This window comes from Chiloscyllium plagiosum, unplaced genomic scaffold, assembly GCF_037043375.1.
Source record: "Chiloscyllium plagiosum isolate Xiang-an unplaced genomic scaffold, Cpla_swu_hap1 HiC_scaffold_11, whole genome shotgun sequence".
Lineage (NCBI taxonomy): Eukaryota > Metazoa > Chordata > Chondrichthyes > Orectolobiformes > Hemiscylliidae > Chiloscyllium > Chiloscyllium plagiosum.
The window spans coordinates 27,115,482-27,126,833 of NW_028270149.1; the positions used below are offsets into that span (position 1 = coordinate 27,115,482).

At 40.1% G+C, this 11,352-nt stretch overlaps 2 non-coding genes across 2 annotated transcripts; one reads left to right on the top strand and one right to left on the bottom strand.

The window, feature by feature from the left end:
- Positions 1 to 7,930: 7,930 nt before the first annotated feature.
- On the bottom strand, positions 7,931 to 8,002 carry trnap-ugg (transfer RNA proline (anticodon UGG)). Its single transcript has one exon. It is a non-coding gene; the product is annotated as a tRNA-Pro (tRNA).
- Positions 8,003 to 9,011: 1,009 nt separating this feature from the next.
- Positions 9,012 to 9,083, top strand: trnap-agg (transfer RNA proline (anticodon AGG)). Its single transcript has one exon. It is a non-coding gene; the product is annotated as a tRNA-Pro (tRNA).
- Positions 9,084 to 11,352: the final 2,269 nt, after the last annotated feature.

The window sequence follows — 11,352 nt, forward strand, 5'->3', positions numbered from 1 at the left end:
CCATTGTCTTCACCTGAACCACAAATTCTATTTCCCAAACATATCTCCATCTCTGACCAGGAGGGTCTCAAGCTGAACCAAATGTTTGCAATCTTGGCTCTTCTTTGACCCTGAACTGAGATTTCGATCCCATCACCTCTCTGTATTAACTCCCTTCTCTGTCCTTACTTTAGCCCTTCAGCCTCTGAAACATTTATCGATGCTATTCTCACTTCTAATGCAACTATTCAAATGTTCACTTGACCATCCATCCCTCTTTCACCCTCCATAAATATGAAAATCTATCATCCAAAATTGTGTTCTTCGAACTCTAGACTCTTGTGGATTTCCATTTTCTCCTTTCCACTATTGGTGGCTGTGATTTAGCTATCTAAACTGTAAGGTTTGAATTTCCTCCCCAATCCTTTCAATCTCTTCACCTCTCCCTCTTGAAGGTTTTTCTTCGGACCTAATTCTTTGACCAAACTTTTGAAAATATGTCCTAATTTCTCCTTCTTTGATCTAATGTTAATTTTGTCCGATTACACTCTTGTGAATGCTCTTGGATATTCCACTACATTAAAAGTGTTATTTAAATGCAGTTGTAGAATATTCATCAGAATTTATTTGAAATTTGTTTCGATAATATTGGTTTACCTTTATCCCAAAATGAGAGGATTGAAAAATGCAAATACTGTAGTTAAATCAATCAACATTCATGTAACTCACTGAGCAGCTCATTTGCCTTCCTCTCAACAAAGAAAAATGAAAGTGAATTAATTTGTTTCTGTGAGCATAGCATTAATTGTGGATTGAGATTATTTTTGGCACTTTAAGGCACTTTTTGAGATGTGTGTGTCATGGAAAGACTAGCATTTATTGCCTATCCCTAATTGTCCTAAAGTGCTGAGGATCCATCTTCTTGAATTGTTATGGTCCTTCGCATGCAGGTACACCCACAATGTGGTTAATAAGTGAATGTCAGGAATTTGTGCCAACAGTAGTGAAGGATCACTGATATAGTTTCAAGTTAAGCTGGTGAGTGGCTTGGTGGAAATCTCTGAAGTGGTGGAATTCCTATGTATCTGGTATCCTTGTTGTTCTGGATGGCAGACATCACGGATTTGAAAGGTGCTGACAATGAACCTTGCTGACTTGCTGCAGTGCATCTTGCAGATGTTACACACTGCTGCCACTGTTCACTGATATTGGACAAAATAAATGTTCATTTTGATGGATGGCAAGGATAAGTGGCGTGTCTTGTCCTTGATGTTGATGTGCTTATTAAGTATGAGCCACTCACATCTAGGCCAGTGGAGAATGCTCAGTCATACTACTGACTTATAACACATAGATGATGGATATGCTTTGTGGACTCAGGCATTACTTTTCTCAGAATTCCAAGTCTCTGACCTTACTTGTGGCCACAATATTTATATGACTGGTTCCATATCACTTTCCGGCCAATGGTAAACTCAGGATGTTGATTGTAGTTATTGGTAATGTCATTAGATGCTAAGAAGTAGTAGTTAGGTTCTCTTTATGAAGATGTCATTGCCTGACAATTGTGTGCTCTGAATACAGTTTGACATTAACAGTCCAATCTTGAATATTAGAGGGAAAGTGAGGACTGCAGATGCTGGGGATCAGAGCTGAAAATGTGTTGCTGGAAAAGCGCAGCAGGTCAGGCGGCATCCAAGGAGCAGGAGAATCAATGTTTCGGGCATGAGCCCTTCTTCAGGACTAAAGCACCAATGGTATCGTTTCGAAGTTTGTTGATGACACAATGGTTGGTACAGTAGTAAGTTCTGAATGGGACATAAGCAGCTACAAAGGGTTAGAGATAGGCCAAGTGAATGGGCAAAAATCTGGAAAATGGAACATTGTGGCAAAATGTGATATTGTTCGTTTTGGCAGGTTTGAAGCATATTATATAAACGGTTAGAAATTGCAGAGGTATTTGGATGTCCTTGTGCCTTTGCAAAGGGCTTTTACTCAGATGTAGCAAGTAATTAGGAAAGTTAGTAGAATATTATGTTTATTGTGAAGGGAATTGAGTATAAAGGTAGAGGTTATGCTTCAGTTATACAAAGCATTGGTGAGACCAGATCTGGTGTACTGTGTACATATTGACTTCCTTATTTGCAGAAGGGTGTAAATGCTTTGAACAGTTCAGAGGTCCACTAGACTAATATCAGAAATGGCTGAGTTGTTTTATGGGGATAATTTATCCAGTCTAGGTTTGTATCCACCAGCGATTAGAATTGTAAGAGGCAACTTGATAAATGATCCTGAAGTTTTGGCAGGGTGCGTGTGGAATGGATGTTTTTGTTTTCTGTGAGAATCTAAAACTAGGGGTCACAGTTTCAAAATTAGGAGTCACCTGTTTAAGAAGAGAAAGGGATTTTTTTTCTCTCTCAAGAGCATTGAAAATCTTTGGAACTTTCTTCCTGAAAATGTGAAAACAAAAAGGTAGATAATTCCTGATAAGCAAAAGGTGTTGTGAAAGATCTTTGAAAGTAGATGGGAATGTAGAGTAATCATGATCTTACTGAATGGCAGAGGGAGAAACCAAGTGGCCCGCTCTTGTTCCTAATTCGTATATTTCATATGACTTTTTGAGGTTATATTCTCAATGAAATCTACTTTTATCTTCATGTTTCAGGCATGCAATTCTATTTGGTTAGAAATAATATGCTCCGGTAATCCAAAAAAGCCAACAAAAATAGAAAGTGTCATGTGTCCTAGTTTTATGGAAAGGAGTTAAGATCAATATAGCAAGAATGTGATGCTTCAGGTAATACAGTCATAGAGTCATAGAAATGTACAGCATGGAAACAGACCCTTCGGTCCAACCCGTCCATGTCGACCAGATATCCCTAACCAATCTAGTCCCACCTGCCAGCACCTGGACCATATCCCTCCAAACCCTTCCTACTCATTTAACCATCCAAATGCCTCTTAAATGTTGCAATTGTACCAGCTTCCACCACTTCCTCTGGCAGCTCATTCCATACACGTACCACCCTCTGTGTGAAAAGGTTGCCCCGTAGGTCTCTTTTATATCTTTCCCCTCTCACCCTAAACCTATGCCCTCTAGTTCTGGACTCCCCGACCCCAGGAAAAAGACTTTGCCTATTTACCCTATCCATGCCCCTCATAATTTTGTAAACCTCTATAAGGTCATCCCTTAGCCTCCAATGCTCCAGGGAAAACAGCCCCAGCCTGTTCAGCCTCTCCCTATAGCTCAAATCCTTTAACCCTGGCAACATCCTTGTAAATCTTTTCTGAACCCTTTCAAGTTTCACAACATCTTTCCAATAGGAAGGAAACCAGAATTGCACGCAATATTCCAACAGTGGCCTAACCAATGTCCTGTACAGCGCAACATGACCTCCCAACACCTGTACTCAATACTCTGATCAAGAAAAGAAAGCATACCAAATGCCTTCTTCACTATCCTATCTACTTGCGACTCCACTTTCAAGGTGCTATGAACCTGCACTCCAAGATCTCTTTGTTCAGCAACACTCCCTACATTAAATGTATAAGCCCTGCTAAGAATTGCTTTCTCAAAATGCAGCACCTCGCACTTATCTGAATTAAACTCCATCTGCCACTTCTCAGCCCATTGGCCCATCTGGTCCAGATCCTGTTGTAATCTGAGGTAACCCTCTTCGCTGTCCACTACACCTCCAATTTTGGTGTCATCTGCAAACTTACTAACTGTACCTCTTATGCTCGCATCCAAATCATTTATGTAAATGACAAAAAGTAGAGGACCCAGCACCGTTCTTTGTGGCACTCCACTGGTCACAGGCCTCTAGTCTGAAAAACAACCCTCCATCACCAGCCTCTGTCTTCTACCTTTAAGCCAGTTCTGTATCCAAATGGCTAGTTCTCCCTGTATTCCGTGAAATCTAACCTTGTTAATCAGCCTCCCATGGGGAACCTTGTCCAACGCCATACTGAAGTCCACATAGATCACATTTACTGCTCTGCCCTCATCAATCCTCTTTGTTACTTCCTCAAAAAACTCTCAAGTTTGTGAGACATGATTTCCCATGCACAAAGCCATGTTGACCATCCCTAATCAATCCTTGCCTTTTCAAATACATGTACAGGATTCCCTCCAACAACTTGCCCACCACCGACATCAGGCTCACTGGTCTATAGTTCCCTGGCTTGTCCTTACCACCCTTCTTAAACAGTGGCACGTTAGCCAACCTCCAGTCTTCCGGCACCTCACCTGTGGCTATCGATTATATAAATATCTCAGCAAGAGACCCAGCAATCACTTCCCTAGCTTCCCACAGAGTTCTAGGGTACAGCTGATCATGTCCTGGGGATTTATCCACTTTTGTGTGTTTCAAGACATCCAGCACTTCCTTCTCTGTAATATGGACATTTTGCAAGATGTCACCATCTATTTCCCTACAGTCTATATCTTCCATGTCCTTTTCCACAGTAAATACTGATGCAAAATATTTCGGCTGCAGCAAATACAACAGGTACACTCACTCCTGCTGACATTCAGTAATTTCTAAGCCTACAAGTGCTGCATTTTTTATATTCTCACTCTGCAGTAAATCTGATGGAATGTTTGGTTCATCTAAACTCTTGATAGGCGACGTGCCACTGCAGTTTCAGTGTGAATCTCGCTTTTACTGCATCTGGCTTTTATCTGACCTTTTGACCTTTAGGCAGCTAATAGGTTTTGCTAGGCGATTGGCTGGGCATATTTAAGACTTCATGTAATGTTAATTCTTCCAGACAAAAAGCCTTGGGTTTTTGAAGGTCAGTACATTTATTAACATCCTGTTCAATCCCAAATTCTGTTTGTGGTACAGGAAGGGAAAATGGGTTGATCAGAACAGTAATCTCAATTCGAAAGGGTGCAATTTATTTCTGGAAGCAATTTTTCAGATCTCAAGATAGCCACTTTTATTTTCTGCACGGTTTAAGAAAGACATGATGGACAAGTTTTTTTACACAGAGGACGGTTCACATGTGAAGTGACCATCTTGAGGAAGTGGTCAATGTGGATACAATTATAATGTTTAAAAGATTTTTGGATAAGTACATGGATATGAAAGGTCTTGAGGGATATGGACCAGGAGCAGGTTGGTGGGACAAAATTAGTTTGGGATTATGTTCAGCATGGCCTGGTTGGACGGACATGTCTGTTTCCGTGTTGCGTGACTCTATGACTGTATAGATATTGAACTGCCGTTTTAAAATTCCCTTTCTTATTTTCAGGGATTCACATTGCATTTGCTTAACTAAGAAATGCAGTGCCCTCTAGACTTAGTACACTGTCAAAGCATCAAAACATCAGAAACTGTATCATCTGAAAATACCTTTGAGGTTTGAATGCGAACAAAGATACGTAATAATCATTAAATTCTTAATAATTCATTGGAATGTCTGACAGGATGCAAAAGGAGAAATTGAGCAACAATAATTTCTGCAGCTTCAAGATGGAAGGGAAATATGTTAGGATTGGTAGTCAATGAGATAGGCAGATTTTGAAGAGGAAATTGGAATAATTTGCCCAGGAATTCCAGAAAACAAAAGTGAAGACCCTGCCTCAACAGTAATGCAGAGGGATAGGAAACACATAAAATACCATTGTTAACTTGGAAGAATGAACAATGCACAGAGTAGGATATCTGGAAAGATTTGCAGTAGCAGAAAGAGGCACTTTTGCATGTTTTGATACTGATAAGGAAATCGGTATGAAAGACCACATACATGGGCTGATTTGCTTAAATTGTGCAGTATTTTGGTCCAATTCTATCTAAAATAATGTGCATAGTTTTGGCCAATCAAATCGTCAAGTTTGGTTATTTTGGAACTAATTGTTGATGTCAGAAGACTGATTCTGTGAGAGACTGTAAAATCTTGGGCTTTTAACACTGAAATGAAGTGACTGATTGGTGACCTCATTGATATACAAAAACATTCATTTCTGTTACGTTTCTTATATCGAGATTTCTTATGACATTTTAAAATGCAGAAGAAAGCTAGTGGAAATTAGGCAGATGGCAAGAAAACAACAGAATAGCGAGATTAAGTGATTAAAAGCACAATTGTAATTAGTTTTGAAGGTGTGAAGGGAAATGAGGGTATGTAAAAAGGAAAAAAAAATTAAATTCAGCAAATTACTTCAAATTAAAGAGTAGGACCAGAATTTAGAGCTTTGTCCTTGTTTTCATTTTGACCTTGAGCTGAGCTTCTGAATCTATACCCTGTCACAAAGATCATCTGCTTCCACCTCTGTAATACAATGTTTTTAGGTATTATAGAGAGATGTTACATTGTAACACAATGTTTGTGCCCTACCTAAGCACATCTACTGGTGAAACTCTTAGTCATGTTTTTTGTTACCTTCATGTACCTTCTTTTGGTTACCTTCTTTTGGTTGTATTCTATCGACCAACTTCAAAACTGCTGCTCATAACTCACACCAAGTTCCTCTGATCCAGCACTCCTGTGGTCACTCACCTACACTGGTTCTGAGTCCATATTCAATGCTCCTTCTAGTCTCACCTCTCCCTATTTCTGCAACATCCTCTAACTCTCCAAATCTCATCTTGATTATCTCATACTTCTGTTGTCTTATTGTTGATAGCTGTGCTTTCAGCTGAAGTGCTCTTAATCAAGATTTCCTCTCTGCTTCTCCATCTCTCTCTCTCTCCCCTTTGACGTATCCTATAATAACCGTCATTAATCACATTGTAGGGATCATTTCCAACTTGTTCTCCATAGAATTGGTGTCAATTTACATCTAATTGCCTTCCTGTAATGTACCTTGGATTTATTTCCCTACGTTAAAGACATGGTGTTAGAATTGCTGTTAGGTGTTTCCAGGTCTTTTTATATTACTGAGGCAACCACTGTGCTGCTTCTGACACAGGAGATTGAGTTGTGAGACAGATATTATCCCACCTTTGATGTAATTTGCCAATTCGGTCCACTTTATGTTGCACAATAGGTCAAAGCTTTCACGTTAACTTTGAATTGCATACACCCGTAATTCGGGCGCCAGGGTTACAGTGGTGTAAACACCCCTATCGATGTTATTCAGCATGATATTGAGTTTGGAAAAATAAACTAAAAAGTGAGCATAAATGCTATGAAGCAAAGTTAGTGAGCCTTAATTTCCTTATTAGTAACATCCTTCCCCTCTGTCTTTATTGTCTCAATAATAAGTCGAGTAAATGCACATGGGGAAAAATCTCACGCTAAAAATTTGGCAGAAACCGGGTCTGTTCAAAGATTGTCACTTCGAACAAAATCAGCACATGCTGCCTTGGTTTCTGAGTGCATCCAGCAATTCATCCTTTTGAAAGAGCGTACGTTGTCTTAAACGTGCATCTTGAGACATGCAGAGAAAAAAAATTAAAGTGCATTTCATCAAAAAAAAGGCAACTGGGTTGCATTAAAATCCATGGAGTAGCAACTTAAGTCGGCATTGAACATTAAGCTAATTAACAAAGGAGTTGTAAAAATATATGTGTGTGACTGGCGCTGTCGCAAAATGCGTAGTCAGTCTTTGTTGTGCAAATTTCCTCCCGATTTACTCAGCAACATTAGAACACTGTTGCGTATCACAATGTGTTAAAATCGGATTGAACGGTGAAGATCATCATAGAATTAAATTAGAGAATCATTACAAAAATAAAGGAGCCCTAGCAGCGGCACGGAAGCTAACATTCCGGGTCAGTCATGATAAAATGAAACGATAACAAACCCGGAGCAAAACCGATGTCGAGCTGGCAGTCGGATTGCTGAATTATCAGTGAAGAGTAGGATTGTCTCTTTGAGTATCAGAAATCCTGGATTGAAATCCCAGGCGTGTTCTGTTTTACTTTTTCAGAAGATTCAAAAAACAATAATAATAATCTTTAAATGAAAAATGGACATTTAGTTTAAAAATAAACAAAATGGGCTCGTCCGGGATTTGAACCCGGGACCTCTCGGACCCAAACCGAGAATCATGCCCCTAGACCAACGAGCCAACCTTTAAATATACACACAAGTACTGCTAAAGTTAGTGACACTGAAATATTAACAGGATAATTTATATTCGGGAGAAATGGATTCATGTGGTCAATGATGAAGAAACAGCAGTTTTACTCACTGTCAAAGCCGGACAGTTGCTTGGGGGGGGGGGGGGGGGGGTCAATGTTGCACTTTTAAAAAACACACTGTAGCAAATATTTAACCATGAGCTCCCTTCCCAATGAACATTCATAGCTATTTGGAAAAACGGGCGTGTCTTACACAGCTCTCTCAGTGCCAGAGACCCCTAATGACGAGGCGCTGTTGGCTCTATACGGAAGACAATAACCAAGTCTTGTAGCAGCGGCCGTTTTTTCGGGTAAAACATTGCTGCTCTTACCGTTCTGCGATATCAGCAAAGTTTGTTTTCAGAGAATAGAGGGCTGATGCAATGATGATTAATCTTGCTCCCTATTCCTAGCAGCGTCCACCAATTCAAGGCAATTGAAAATTAAAAGAGTCAAATCCAAATCCAAATGCAGGGTTTTAAAAAATATTAAGTTAACCCACAGATATGGGAAAGTAGTTAGGTATTCTTTAATGCAATAGTTTTTATTGATCACATTTGGTCAGGTTCATTCAGAGTTCTTTAGAGGAGGAAAGCACTCTGTTTTCCTGTTTGGAGATATTAATTTATTTTCTTGAGAGGGTAAGAGGGTAAATCGCTCAGCAAGTTATGTGCATGACAATCAGTTAACCAAACAAATACAAATCACAATGTTAAAAATCACACAACACCAGGTTATAGTCCAACAGGTTTAATTGGAAGCACACTAGCTTTCGGAGCGACGGTCCTTCATCAGGTGATTGTCAATTAACCCTGTTGGACTATAATCTGGTATTGTGTGATTTTTAACTTTGTACACCCCAGTCCAACACAGACATCTCCGAATCAAATCACAATGACATCAAGTTTGCATGATAATACTAAAAATGACATAACTGCAGAATTTTGCTATCGTGTTGGCTCGTTGGTCTAGGGGTATGATTCTCGCTTAGGGTGCGAGAGGTCCCGGGTTCAAATCCCGGACGAGCCCAATTTTATTTCAATCCAGGGGAATTTTTAAGTTGCAGAAAGAATTGAAAAGCCTGTTGCTAAACTGTACGAAGTATCACGGCTTGAAATACATTCAGTTTTATTCAGTGTAAACATAAGGATAGCATGCTAGACTTTTTAAAAATTATTGGTTAGGCCACAATTCAAATATTATGACCCTTCCTTTATTCATTCAGGGGATGTGGACAAATTCTGGTAACCACACTTTAACAAGAAAGTGATCACCCAGAAAAAAGTTACAGGAGGGATTTTCTAGAATGATACCATGGATGAAGGATCATAGTAACATGGCCTGGATTTTAATAGCCCTCTGAGGAAAGGCTTGGAAAGTGGCAAAATGGCACAGAAAGCTGAAGTAATGTCTCTGTGGCCTTCCAGTCCCCAGGCCATGCGACCAGCAGTTGGGAAAAACAGCATCCTGAGCCCAACTGAGTCAGTGCTTCAGTGGCCAAGTCAGTGGTCCTTCCCCTCCTCTGGTGGCATTTTAAAAGCAGCTGCTTGGGAGAAGGTGTTGCCTGCCCCAATGGGTTTCAGTGTGGGGACCACCTATCCTGTGCCTTTTGACCCAACTAGAGACCCCCTAACAGCAATGGCCACACCCATACACCCACTACATGTCAGTGGCACTGTCTATCTCAATGAGGCTTTTATGGCGCAGTAAAACATAACAAGGGTGCCCCTAGCTGTGGTCCAGGTTCAAGTCCCATTTCCTGCAGGGATGACAAAACAGATTCATTAGAAAATGTTTATCCTTCGCAAAGTGTGGTGCTGAAGACCCTCTCATTATGATCTAACCAGGACTTTGTACTGCTGAATTGTATCCCTCTCGGAGTAAGAGCGAGTATTCTGCCAGCTTTTTTGATAATTTTCTGTACCTGTAAACAACATTTCAATCAACAATGTACTTAGGTTCCCAAGTCAATTTGGATTTTCAGTTTCAGACATTTTTTCCCTGTTCTATTGTCTTTGGTTCCAAAGCTTTTAGACAACCTCCCATTTGTCCAGTCATTGAATCTATCAATATCTCTTTGTAATTTCATGTCTCAAAGTGCTGACACAGGTTCAACAGACCAGACCAAATGATGTCCTTCTGTGCTGTAAGATTCTATGATTCTATAATTATCCCTTAAACTAAAAATGAAGATCCACTCAGTCTGAAATACCAGGTCATAAAATCTTGGTTGACAGAACAATATCTGAGTCACCATACTGTTATGAAATGTTGCCATACTTTTGGGTGAGTTTGATTAGGAAAGAAAAGAAGATGGTTATATAGCATCTTTCATGACCTCAGGATACCCCAAATGGCTTTACAGAAAATTAAACATTTGTGAAGTCCCAGTGCAACCAAAATGAACACAACAAAGTCGGCAACAGGAGTAAGAAGTTTTCACTATTTGAAAAAGTCCTATTTTAAACTATTATTTGGTCGCCATTTCATCAACAAACATTCATTTTCGATGGTCTCCAGTCTGACTTTCTATCTATTCCAATCACATACATCCTGTAATCTTTCTCTGTTGATCCAGAATATTGTCAGATTTCATTGATACGAGCACCCTGTAGAGTCCAAGCCACTGAGAGATTAGTGTAGAGCCATGTTCATTGAGTTAAACAGAAACACATGCCTTGACTTTTTAGATGGTGCAGGTCGGTTACAAGATAGTGAGTAGGGCTTAGGCTTATTCTGTAGGTTTGATTTACACTCTCTGTCTTACCCGTTTGGCTCATCTTGTCTCTTAGTTATGATTAATGTGGGCATTTTTGCACCATAAATATATATACAGACTGTAACACTTTTATTAGCCTTTGTAATTCAACAATTAATGGTTTGCCATGCCATTCCCAAAGTAGATGCTGAATAAGCCTTGCCCTGAAATTGCACAGGGATTCCATCGTGGCTGTGACAATAGCAGCCTACTGGACTTCCCAGGAGCCAAAGAACTAAGCCATATTCTTCGCGACCTGCAACACATTATCAATGAGGATGAGCATGTCGCCAAGACCTTCCCCACACCTCCACTGCTTGCCTTTAATCAACCACCAAACCTCAAACAGATCATTGTTCATAGCAAGCTGCCCGGCTTTCTGGACAACTCCATACAACCCTGTCACGATAGGCGCTGCAAGACGTGTCAGAGTGTGGACATGGAACCACCATCACACGTGGGGACACCTCCCACCATGTACGTAGCACGTATGCATGTGACTCAGCCAACGTTGTCTATCTCATATGCTGCCTGAGGATG